The sequence below is a fragment of the Haliotis rubra genome, unplaced genomic scaffold, assembly GCF_003918875.1.
Source record: "Haliotis rubra isolate DU_JTF1 unplaced genomic scaffold, ASM391887v1 Scf19, whole genome shotgun sequence".
NCBI lineage: Eukaryota > Metazoa > Mollusca > Gastropoda > Lepetellida > Haliotidae > Haliotis > Haliotis rubra.
Window position 1 is genome coordinate 1,297,162 of NW_025765891.1, and position 13,832 is coordinate 1,310,993.

Consider the following 13,832-nt stretch of genomic DNA (forward strand, 5'->3'; position numbering starts at 1 on the left):
GTGATAACGAAATTAAATTAGCTGGCGCGCAGCAAGCCAAGTTTTTCGTGTAAGCCCGATAGGTTGCAAAGCTTTATATTTAGATAGTATTGATGGCTTGCCCAACATTTTTTAGCAGCAATCAAGTGTAAGCCCGGGCTTTCTTTATAATGGTAGCTACGCCCCTGATTAGTGGTCCCCTAGAGTTCGTTATAACCATAGTACACTGTATTAGGAGTTAGATTGATTGAGTACGGTTTTACGCCAGCAATATCACGGCGGGGGGCACCAGAAACGGCCTTCACACATTGTACCCATGTGGGGAATAGGCGTGACGAGCGAACACTTTAACCACTAGGCTACCCACCCGCCCCTGGTAGTTAGACTGACTGACTGACTGAGTTTGGTTTTACGCCACTTTTAGCAATATTCCAGCAACATCACGGCGGGGGACACCAGAAATGGGCTTCACATATTGTACCCATGTGGGGATTCGAACCCGGGTCTTCGGCGTGACGAGCCAATGCTTTAACCACTAGGCTACCCCACCGCCCCCCTGGTAGTTAGAACCTGGCACGATGAATAAGTGGTTTCTACACCACAGTCAGACATATTGCAGACATACCAGGTGTGTCTGTTATAAGGCGTGTACTGGACAAATTGATGGTTGAAACTGGGACACACTCGGCCTTCATAACCACCCGATTCCCATTCCAGTCGGGTGGTATGAACACAAAGCTGGCCATCGTTGCATATGGCGGATTGTACAATCATTTGTAAGTATATATTATATGAGTATAACAAGTATAATAATTGAATAATGATGCAAATATGAATTACAAGGATATGTATGACAATAATTCGTTGCTGGAACCGTGCATAAGAAGAAAGCAAATATTATATATGGCGACAGAAACATGCCGGGCAAGAGGAAGCATACACTTGAAAACTGGACTGACTGAGTTTAGTTTTCGCCGCTTTTAGCAATATTCCAGCAATATCACGGCGGGGGACACCAGAAATGGGCTTAACACATTGTGCCCATGTGGGGAATCGAACCCGGGTCTTCGGCGTGACGAGCCAACGCTTTAACCACTAGGCTACCCCACCGCCCCTTGAAAACTGGATGTAACGAAAACACCACATACACTACAAACGTTATCAAGAATACAAACAGCAGCTTAATTCCCAGCATACTTCAGGTTCGTCTAGACCATCGACTAAAGGTTTCTTTTCAGTTTCACGTTTGGTTCCATCATACATTACGGTGTACAGTCTTTTGCCCGGCAGTTTATTGCACCGAAAGACATGCGGAGCAGGCAGTCGCCATTGACAACTGTGAATATCACAATACTTGCTGTGGATGGCGTTAACGTCATCACGAAACATACAACATAGCTGATCCATCTGTCCATACAACCTGAGATCACCCGACAGCCCATCATGGGGGCACCATTCTCACGGACATTGAAACACACTTCTCTGGTTGCACTGACAGTCCTCATATATACGAACGTTCATATAAGACAAATGTGCTCACTGCACGTCTCCGGAAGCCGTAACACTATGTGCAGTCTTAAACAGCATGTGTCTCAACGAAACAGTTTGCAAGGTAGGTCTTCGGAATACGACGTCAAAAAAAGACTTTCCAAACGAAGACATTTCGACATCTTCGGACCATTAACTGGCGAATATTACAATCTTTACGACGATTATCACGAAAGTGACGGCTTCATAATTTTCAATGTCCAACGTTTTCACAACATCATCTCACCAGCGCCTCTTTGAATTTCTTGAGTCCGGGGCGAATATATCGGCACTCTTGGAGATCCTCCCATTCTTCATCAGTGATGGGCCCTCGGGTGGAGTTGGTGGAGAAGAAATACCTCGGCTGGAGGGGTGTGGGCTTGACTGTATATAGAGGGGGGAGGATGATAGGGGGTAGCCGAAGGGGTCGAGGCTTCTTGTTGGTTACTCTGTCACCATGGAATCCAAACTCGGACACATGTTCAAACTGTCTCGAACTGTCACTGATGGAGGGAATACCATCGTGTCGTCTGCTGCCGTGGACCTCAGACATATCGCTCCGAGCATCTCGCCACATCCGGTCATCAGGATCATACTTAGGTAGGTCCGACAGGTTGAGACTGTGAGCCAGGTAGCGGGGATACCTTCCGACAACGCTCACTCTCCTAGTGCGTTCCTTCCTCCCTCTGTTAGCCATGTCGAGGTCTGGGATTGTGAGAATCCGTTGCAGTAACCTCATGTCGATGTTGGCGAGGTTTGGGTCGTTGTCTTTGAGTCCCAACGATTGGATGAAGTCCTGCGTGACAGAAGGCATCCCCAGTTTCCAGCCACGCGTTCCAAGCCGCCAGTGATGTGTGTGGCTACAAGCCACAGGTCCTTCAGGTAATTAAACTTCACACCGATCTTGCGTGTGTCCAGTATCTCACAAACTGATTGAAGACGTTCAATCAAACTCGTCCGAAATTCATTAACCTGACACGTTTTTTTCTTCAATAAAACAAGCGACAACTAATTTGCTCCTTCACATAAACTTCATGCGCTGTTGGCTCTGGAACTGAATAAATCACAACCTTTTTGTCAGAGAATAGTACCAATCGATCAGCTCCCTAAGGGCGGAGCATGGGTCCAGTGCACTCACCACTTAGTCCAGTCTCTGTATGTGAGTTGACATTACTCTGGACTATTTATCAGCGAGCGGAAACCCCCAACGACGCATTGCCTCGTTATAACGCCCGCCACCCCGATATACCCCACGTCGAGTTGACAAACAGGTACGAGTTTCAGCGTTTGAATGACCCCCAGAGAAGTCCACTCGCGGAAATGGATTACGTTGTCGCGGCGGATTAGATCCGGGTATATTTGTAATATATTGAATATATAATGTTGATTGTAGTATTAGGACAAAGCTTTCCCAAACTTGTCGAGGAAGGTAAATGTTGGTATAGTGTCCTATTGTTTAGTCTAGGCTTGTGTTTGGCTGGAAGTATAGGTATCTGGATTCATTAGTGAGGTAAAACCTATACCAAGGCAGGTATTATGGTGATTATCGCTCTAAACTTCTACATTTGTGAAAAGTAGTAGGTACACGCACGCATCAGTATCCCATCCATTCCATTCCGCCACCCACACAACTATATATCGAATCCGCTTTCCTTCCCGTCATTCAAACCTCTCTACTCTCAAGTTTCCGCCCGGGCTCGACCTGAAATCCTTCATGTCACCCACACTACACCCCACCCTACATACCACCCACACTCTACCCCTCGTCCTGTACTCCTCCCACGCTGCTACTCACCCTCAGCCAAGCACCCCACCCACGTCCCACCTTATATCCAGCACTTTTATCTTCCCCAAGCTGTAAATCACCCAAGCTCCACCCTATAAACCACTCATTCTCCACCCTCCCTCCAGACCTCACCCCCTCGACCAAGACACGTCCACACACATCCGATTCCGTGCCAGGGAACACCCGTTTACATCATTAATTAATACGAGGAATTCTTTTCAGGATGTACACTGTTGGGCCTTATTTCCGAAAACATTCATGCCGGACATAGACATAAACCGGTGTTCTTGGTCACTGGGGTCACGAAGCACCGCGCACCCACTTCCTTCAAGAGTAATTCTTTGTGTAGAACATCTCGAAGCCTTTGGGTTGATGTCTGCCCAGAACAAGCGGTTGTTTCAATGTGTTCATCTGTACTAAGTCATGTTTCCCCACCTTGAACATTCAGAGTATTGTATCTCCATTTAGATATGTAACAAACACCCTGGTTCCATTTGATTTCCAGATGGCTGTTGTGTCCTCAGAGGTTCTCGTACCCATACCTTAACATATAACAGTCGTAGCGCTGAGGTCAATTTGTACAACGTCACCATGCACAACTCCAATTCCATTCGAACGAAGCGACTCTAAAATAGCTGTCCAATGAAACTGCATTCATGTGCGAGAGACATTGTGTGGAAAGTTAGTGATATACGAGATTAAAACGATGACGTAATTCAGAGTTACAGCAGCGAAGGCAGAGTATTAATCTGAAATGATACATTAGACACAAGACAATCGATGGTAATTATTGCCAGAAGGGAAGGTTTGTTTTAAACAAGGGTGTGTAAGTCTTGTATTCATACGAGACTTGTAGGTTCGCCTGACAGCCTGTCACGATGTATGTAAAGTGATCGCATTGTTACGTTATCACAGTCAGAGAGACGGTGTAGGGCCTATCACGTCTCATCCCCTACAGAGTGCTTCACTGATATCCACTCTCAAGACAAAGGTAAACATTCTTAGAGAAATATGAGAAGTTCCCATCTCCAACCCTTTCCGCGAGTATATTTCTACATTGACCGACAGTCAAAGGAATATACAATACTACTATATTTGTACCGCTCAAATGAAGTTAATGCACTGTAGATCCTCCCATATCATTTGTTAATATCTCATGCCAGTTAAATGAAACAATTGGGTTTTCCTTTACGTCCCTAGAGAGTGTGTTTGTGCGACTGGGTGTCTTAGTTCGGACTAATGTTTCATGTCGCTAGCCCACCGAGACATCATGTTGAAGATTAACATGGATTCCCCACTAAACACAGTATACTGAGCCGTCCATTCCTATTTTATCCCTTCAATGCAGAGGCACAATTCGGGGGTTAGACTAGCGCTTTGTGTCTGAATGCATATCATCTTGACAGTAACAATTACACCCATTTATATGGAAAGGAAGCCTGTGGTATGGGAAATTCTGAACCTGAAGAAATCTAGACTTGCTTCATTTAGGGCTTTATCATTGCAGGGAGGGCTAGGCAGTAGGGAACATAATGTGGTTCAGGGACTGTGACACATACTAGGCAGGGAGACAAGTAGATTGTTAACGTCTTTGGTACGACGCGGCCGGGTATACTAACATCGACCTTCCTCCCCACGCCTGTTGCGACGTTAAAGCTAGAGTGGTCTTAACAACACCGAGGCGGTTGCTGTCATCTGGGGCGTGATGACGGCTCATGGTGTGATGACGAGGGACAGATGTTGTATGATGAGTGAGTGAGTTTAGTTTTACGCCGCACTCAGCAATATTCCAGCTATATGGCGGCGGTCTGTAAATAATCGAGTCTGGACCAGACAATCCAGTGATCAACAGCATGAACATCGATCTAAACAATTGGGATACGATGACATGTGTTATCGAAGTCAGCGAGCCTGACCACCCGATCCCGTTAGTCGCCTCTTACGACAAGCATGGGTTACTGAAGATCAAATCTAACGCGGACCTTCATGGGTTTGGTGTACGATGACGTCAAACAGACACGATTAGTGACGGTGGACTGGCTGAAGGAAGAGAAACTCACACTCGTTCTAGATGAATTAAAACTAATCTTTGCCATCTCAGACAAAGCAGGCTTCAAAGTTGCGGCCGCATAGGTCACGGAAGCTCGAACTAAATGACACTCCAAACAATGGATGCGAGTGCTATCCTACCATTCATGACCAATTCGTGTTACGGAAAGGGGCGAGTGGTGACGAATGCTATCCTACCTCCATCCAGGTAGCCATAGCAACGACTACTCTTAGTCTTGTTCATCTACATACAAAAGAAAAAATGATGTGAATCTACTTCAAGCGTTAATTAGTTTCCACTAAATTTCCCGTGGTCAAAGTACCTTTCACTACCTGGAATCAATAAGCTACATCGTAGATATAACGTTCTCCACGACCTTGCCAAGCCTTTAATGGTTCGGGACGATTGAGTGAAGCGACTGTCTTCCATCAATAAACTATACAAGGACAGTATGACAGATATACAGGGTCACTCCGATGTCGTGTGTTGGGGTTAGTATGTTGTAATAGTATTCCGTCAATTCGCGACAGGGGCGGTAGGTTAGCCTAGTGGTTAAAGCGTTGGCTCGTCACGCCGAAGACCCGGGTTCGATTCCCCACATGGGCACAATGTGTTAAGCCCATTTCTGGTGTCCCCCGCCGTGATATTGCTGGAATATTGCTAAAAGCGGCGTAAAACTAAACTCAGTCAGTCAGTCAATTCGCGACGTGTCCCAGGAAAGACCGAAGTGACGCAGGTCGCTGTTTATGTCGCCAGCTGTTATTCGTTACGACTGACCGTCACACCCAATACCCGGGTTCGATTCCCCACAAGGGTACAATGTGTGAAGCCCATTTCTGTGTCCCCCGCCGTGATATTGCTGGAATATTGCTGAAAGCGGCGTAAAACTAAACTCTCTCACTCACTCGTTACGACTGACAATTATCTGTTCTGAGTTTGATTTAAATCTCTTAAAACTGTTTGCGTGTTTCAAAACTCGGGTTTTATTATATATTTGAAATTATTAAAGGTAAATATTGCCTTAATTACATAGTGTCACATTTTTCACAGTCTCCAATTACAACGCCGTGTTGAAGAGCCTTCCGACAATCCTATAAGTTCCCATAGATGTATTCAGTAAGCGTGGGAGTGGCAGTTCCGGGTCGTGCAGGAAGTGATTGGGAAATAATAGCTGATATCAACCACCTGACTCTCATATCACCTTCGCATTTCCATATGCGGACTTAAAGGGCTTTTCTTCATGATCGATGCCATTACGGTTTTCATTCATAAATAATTCCGTGTCGATGGAGAAAATACCCATTAAACTTTCAGGAGCGGTTGGTTGATCGGCCGGCCTTCCACAAGTAACGTGAGAAAATACTATTTGACGTGTTACTGTTTACTTCAGTGCCAAAACCAGCGGAAATAGTGTAGGTACTTGATAGATATGCCCCAGAGTTCAATCTAGTTTGCAGTATACGTGTTAATGTTTAATAATAATAGTTCACACGAAATATATCTTTGATCTACGTATAGGTTTGCTGCATATATATTTAAATAAAATTATTTTTTATGATTATATTGTTTTTTGTTTTCCTGAATAAGAATTTCCACTTTCAGTTTGGAGGTTGATAAGTTCATTGAGTGTGAGAGTTATAGCTGGGAACAAATCTCACTGAATACACTGGCAAAATAACATATATTACTCACGGCAGAAAGGAACATGGGGCCCATGGTTGTTTGAAAGTAAAACCTTGGTAAGAAAAAAACCCGTTGGAAAATAATGTTTTCATATTATTTCTTCCACTGTAATCGTTTTAAAATAACCATATATTTTTATATGAAATATAATGTACGGCCACTTTACATAATAGAATAATTCTAGTTTGTTTCAAAATGTTATTAAGGTACTTGAAGAAAACAACAACCATTTCGACATTTTTGCTCAGATTTTTATAAATACCTGAGACGATGAAAAACATTAAATTATTGTAAAATACAGAAGGCACATATATCAGCTAGATATGTCGCATTTCGGCCCGACCGTAAGAGGCGACTAACGGGATCGGGTGGTCAGGCTCGCTGGCTTGGCTGACACATGTCATCGGTTCCCAATTGCGCAGATCGATGCTCATGATGTTGATCACTGGATTGTCTGGTCCAGACTCGATTATTTACAGACCGCCGCCATATAGCTGGAAGAATGCTGAGTGAGGTGTAAAACTAAACTCACTCACTCATTTGGCCCAATGCACGTCTCAAGTAAAAAGAGAACGTTATCTGTGTGTTTACGTTAATTGGTCAGTGACGGCCGACGTTACACACAACAACCATGTAAGGAAGGTTTATCAAAGAGATATACAGTTGGTGAGGAGGGTTTTACGCCCTTTTGCAATATTCCCGCAATATCACGGCGGGGTGGGGTGGGGGTGGGGGTGTACCAGAAATCGGATTCGCACATTGTACCCATGTGTGGAATCGAACCCGGGTTTTGGCGTGACGAGCGAACGCTTCAACCACTAGGCTACTCCACCACCCTAGTTGGAAGTCAGTACGATATGACGATTATGCAAGTGAGTACAGGCTTCTATAGTATGACCAGAAATTATTGAGAATTTTAGGAATATGTTTAATTGGATTTCTAGTATAAACAACCTTGACCAGCTATCGGGCGCTTGGTTTCATTCAAGAGAGACAACTCCGTTAATCCTTTTCATTAGTTTCTGAAGAGTTATCCCCTTTGTTTACTTGCTAGCAGACGACATTTTCAGTGATCTTCAGTATGGATGATTGAGAGAAGAAGTTGATTTTAGAGTATTATAACAAGGACATCAGATCAGCTAAAGTGATTTCATGCAGAACAGGCATCCCTTTGTCCACTGTTTATCGTGTTTTGAAAAATATTGCAAATGGATATGGCATTGAGCACCAGGGAGGCGCAGTTAGGCCCAGAAAATTGACTGTTGGTGACGGGAGGCGGCTTGGTATTCTTGTTTCTAAAAACAAACGAAGGAGTTAAGGCTGGATATGATTGATAGAGGAACTGTGGCTGCCTGTAAGGAGACAATTAGAACTGAGCTGCATGCAATGGGTTGGCAGAAAAGTCGAGGAATTCCATCAGCGATCATGAAACCTGAACAAAAGGAGCGAAGGTTGAACTGGTGCTTACAGCATAGAAATTTTAACTGGGACAATGTGATTTTCTCAGATGAAAGTTCTGTGTGGCTGTTTCCTAATACACTGAAATTCTGGACCAAACAAACTGAAAAACCTTTGTATCAGTGCCCAAAGTACAGTCCGAAATTTAACATGTGGGGTGGCATATCTGTGTTAGGGGCAACGGTCCTCTGTGTATTTGAAGGGAATATGAACTGAAAAAATAAGAAATTTACAATCTTTAAATTCTCAATAATTTCTGGTTGTACTGTAGATGTAACGCGGCCGGTGTTAACGTTGTATTCATGCGGTCTTTCACACATGGGAACGCTTACTCGTGTTATGAGGTTTGTACCGTCACTGCCGATCACCCATTCTGCTATTAGCTGTAATCGATATTTGGATTTGTTAAGAGGCACAGTATTCAACAATAGACACATCCGGTATTAGCTTCTGTTTATTCTAATTCAGAATACCGCTGAGAGATTAAAATATTGCCAGTGCCTGTGTGTGCGTATGGTGACTGCGCTTGCATGTGCGCGCGCGTGTGTGCGTGACGTGATGGAATCCAGTGGGAGACATGTATGGACAATTGAGCGACTTCATGATCCATATTGCCCCGAGGCAAAGTGTTCAGCTAAGCTTTAGTAAATTAACGTGTTTCTTCCGATACACTGCATTGGTATTTATTGCCTGCTGACATTTACACCCTAATGGATATCGGGTCTTAAGATATAACAATAATAATGTACACAGAGCCGTTACCCAGCCATGCAGACAGCAAACAATTACATGATATATACTTTCATATGTCAGTAAACCCACTCAGAATCACGGCAACGTCCGACAATGATCCCGCTGGCATCACTCAGTATGGGATTGTTCTGGTACATCAATAGAGCACACTGGTTATGGTTAACCCAAGGTTTGTTTGATTGGATTCTTGTAATGCTTTATCTGAACAAGTTCGTGCGGCAATTATCACATGTCAATTATTGAATTTCGTTCAATAAAACCCGTCCTGAAATATTGATAGAAACATTACACCTCCATGAATATATTTGTTAAAGTAGACTGGATAGACTGTGTGCGGAGAAAACTGTGTAAACATGTATTAAATATATCTTTTAGATTATGTACCTTTGTTTGGTAAACGTAGGGGAGGGATATCCTGTATACTGTTTAACTGTCTTAATTCTGGTTGCCTGTAATTATTGCCTCCCATGAGAAAGCCTCTTTAATTTTAATTAAAAACAAAATAGCCTGTGTGCTTGCATCGAGAACTTACGTCTTACATATGGATATCGCATAGAACAGAACATGATTTAGCTAGCACTCATCTGCAACAAACAAAGTTGCCCTTTAGGTCCATACTTAATTTGGTCCCATTTAAAGCAATGTTCCCTTACACAGAACGACGTCCTTAAAATTCGTAACATATAACGCATTTGGAATACAACATGACGAGAGATGTTTATATACGTATCTGGTGCTGAAGTTGCATATACGGAAGCTTCTGTTCTTGAGATGAGAATTTTGATGCATTTACCCCTCCCATATATGACATACATTTACTCGTATCACCAGAATACAGGTACGATAGATACTAGAGACCTCTGTGTTTTACAAGAGAATCTACTCGAGTTAGACCATCCAAGTATGTTGAAGCAGCACGTCCAAGGAACAAGTGCGCGTCTGATCTACCCCGAAGCACGTCCTTGGAACAAGTGCGCGTCTGATCTACTTCAACTTGAACCATCGTCTTCTCACGGGTAATAATGAAACATGTCTGTGTTGATAAGACACACGTGCTAACACCAGCTTTTGTCTTTTTTTCCGAGTCTACGTCTTCACAGATGATAATTTATAAGGCGATTTACTGCTGAAACACGCACTTGTTGGGAGTATTGGCACGTGAGTCCGTGCACTGTGAAATGTTTGGAAGCTACATACATGGTTTTACGAGTGTTTTCAATGACATGGCTTAAGATGTAACACATATAAAGGTAGATATCATTGGTTTCAGCGAATTGCCTTAATGTATATCAAATCTTTAAGTTTGGCTCAAGGTTAGACGATTGAAGTCATTCTGTGTCAGCTTAAGTGGAACCCCAAAGCTGAGGAGACACTTAACATTATTGTCAAACATCAAGCACGAATGGGGGTGCTTACAACGTACAGCCTGTTTAGTAGTGAAGGATATTTGAAGGAATCAGGAGGGTTACATTTACACTGAAACCACGTTAAAGAGAGGGATAACCCGACAGACAAGGATCTTCAAAACTTCAAATCTGAGCCTGCCACAGCCAAGAGAATTTACGCAGAGAATTACCTTGTCACCATGCCCCCTATGCAGATAATGTAAACTCGTGTTTCTTTCGGACATGTGGGTGAATGTTGTTAAAGGCAGTTGGTAACAAGGATCGTTATAGTGCCAAGACCACCAGTAGCAATATAGGCCTATAACGTGATGTTACCAGTCCCTGTGGTTCATTGTGGGGACAGTGGGGACTGTGTAGAACTACAGCAAGTTCAATTTATTCCTTCCAGAGCCATGTTCAACATATATTTGGGATTACACTTTCTTAGTAAAGTACAAATTCTAGTACTTGTGTGTGTGTGTGTTTTGGGATCCGGGATTCGAACCCAAACCCTCAGAGCCAGGCACCAAATCGCAAGCACACAGCGCTTGACTCTGGGGGCGTGGGTTCGAATCCCGGATGGGACTCCCGAGAATTTGTACTTTACTAAGAAAGTGTAATCCCATATATTACATATGTTGCATTTGACCACTTTCTAAATGGCATTGGGTTATCAGAGCCATGTTGTCCACCTGCTTTCCCATCTCATGGCATACTTTTTTTTTGTAAGTCACCGTGAAGTGAAAGGGAAAAACAAGTATTGTGAGAAATATTTTACCTAGATTTCTTCAAGTGCTTATAAACACAATACTGATACAGTATGACTTCTATGGTTACGACCACGTGTCGGTGCAGTCTCCTCGCAGTGAGGTCGTGCTCCGTGTGACATGTTGACCAAACGCTCTGCTGACTTGTTGACCATAGTCCGAGTGAAAAGTTCACCAGTCAATAACCCCAAGGCCATCTAGAGGGTAGAGTGTCCCCCGTGTCCGGTCCTGCCCTGCTTATAACATGGAATCTGTTTGCATTGCATATCATACCTGGAAGCTTTTATACGCCATGTATGAATACTTTGTTTATGTTATATGGCCGAAGTAGGGTTAACACCAGACAAGGTACATCATATGGGTTCTTCGTGCCCAAATGGTCTGCATATTTACCTTGATATCAGTTTCGGAATAAAATTATTTAGAAAAGCAATTGTCATCTTTTTGACTAGACTTTCTCAGTAAGGTACAGATTCTACGCCTTCTATAGGGTTGGGTCCCGTCCAACCACAGTCTGAAAGTCAGGCAGCAAATCGTCAGCACACAAAGTCAGTGATCTGACCCACACCTACAGCCATCGTGATTTCCACAGAGATGATCTGGTAAATGGCAGTCTCGATCTCTAACTCCATGTACCACCTGATAATTGTAAATTGACACGGCTCTCCCCTGGTCAAAAGCTATGATTGTACAATGCCTTTAAGAAAATGGTCAAATGTAACACTTCTTGTATTTGGGGTTACGTCTCCTCGACCTCCCTCGTGATGGCATGAATCTGATTCCCCTCGATGCCCTGAGTTGTTTACCACGGCTTTTCCGACAATGTCACAAATGACATTCGTTAAAGGCCGACATCTGTTTGGAGTTTATTTCACACGATGCCGTGATATAACCGAAATACTGTATGTTCAAAGCGGCGGTAAAACCTGTCTCGCCCAGAGTGTGGAAGCCAAGAAAGCGTTCGACTGGTCACGGGGTCGATTCCCTACATGGGCACAATATGACAATCATTTCCGGGGTACGTGCTGTGATATTTCTTGAACACAGCTAAAGGCGACGTAGAAACATACTACATGAATGTCGTGGTGACAATATTGTAGAATACACTTAGTAGGGCGATACAAAGCTTATCCTTAAACTCACTGAACTGTCTACACCACTTATGAACATTACATATTTGGCAGTTACAGTGTAGAGCCTATGCTCAGCAGACCCCTCAATGATGTTGCTGAAAATGGCTGAATGAGGCGTAAAACAATTTTCATCACTGAAAACTGTCGAATGCCAAGTATGGGAACGTTCCGTCATTATTCTCTAAATCTGCGTGAAACAGTCACCTGACACGGAAATACTCCTTTCTCTACCGGTATTTCAGAGCTATCGATGGAAGTAGGATTAAACCCATATTAAACAAAATACCCCCGCGTACAGGCTTACTTGACGCCTTGTAAGACCCACTGACGGTCTCTCGAACATTCCAGACACCTGTTTCATTTTCTGTGTAGGAGTAGAAATATTTGTCACATTTATCATAAATATTTACGTGTACTGAATAGGTTTCTATTTATCACGAGGACTTAAAGCACTCTGTTCCCAGCCGAGCTACAGCCTTGAGCGGAATATCTAATCACCGGAACAATACTGCGCATTATTACAGTTCCGTGACAGTGGCGAAGAGAAACACTACACGTGATGGTCTCGATACAGGTAAACCAAGCTCGTGGAATGTTATCGTAGGGACTTGAAGATTATCATGAAACATAAACACCTACATTAGTAAACCCAGAGGGAAAGATTTAAACATTCACCTGACACGGAATACAGATGAAAGAACCGAAATTCTAGTAATGATCAAACACAGATCATAACATTACGTTTCCAGAAAAAAACACCGGGTTCCTTCTTTAGGTGTTTGATGCCGTGGGTCACTATTCTATTTACAGCAGTTGTTAATAATCACATTGGACCAGATGATCCAGTGATCAATACTGTGCGCAATTATAAACATCACTGGGCCACTAATGAACAATACCATGAACATTAAGTTTTGAGATGATTTCTTTCACCTGTTCAGGTTATTCTGGCCTGTCTCTTGTCAGAACTCCTTCTGCCTCTTTCAGAGTACCTCTGCAACAATATAATATTGTGTTGCCAAGTTTAATCGGTTAGATAATTTAAAAAGCGAAAGTGAGTTGTGATTGGTACCCTCAACTTCCCAGCGTAGACACCCGATTGGATAAAAAGCCAACCAAGGGAGGTAATAATATCATCGGCTCAAGCCGTAGATGCATCCAGGGTATAGTGGAGATTTATGAGGATGAGCCTGATGAGGCCATGACTGAATCAAGACTAGACCCAACTACATCCCAACTGGTGTACACTCAAGTGCGTGGCCTTTTAGCAATAGCTCCCCTCACCCGAACAAACCACAGACAATACATCCA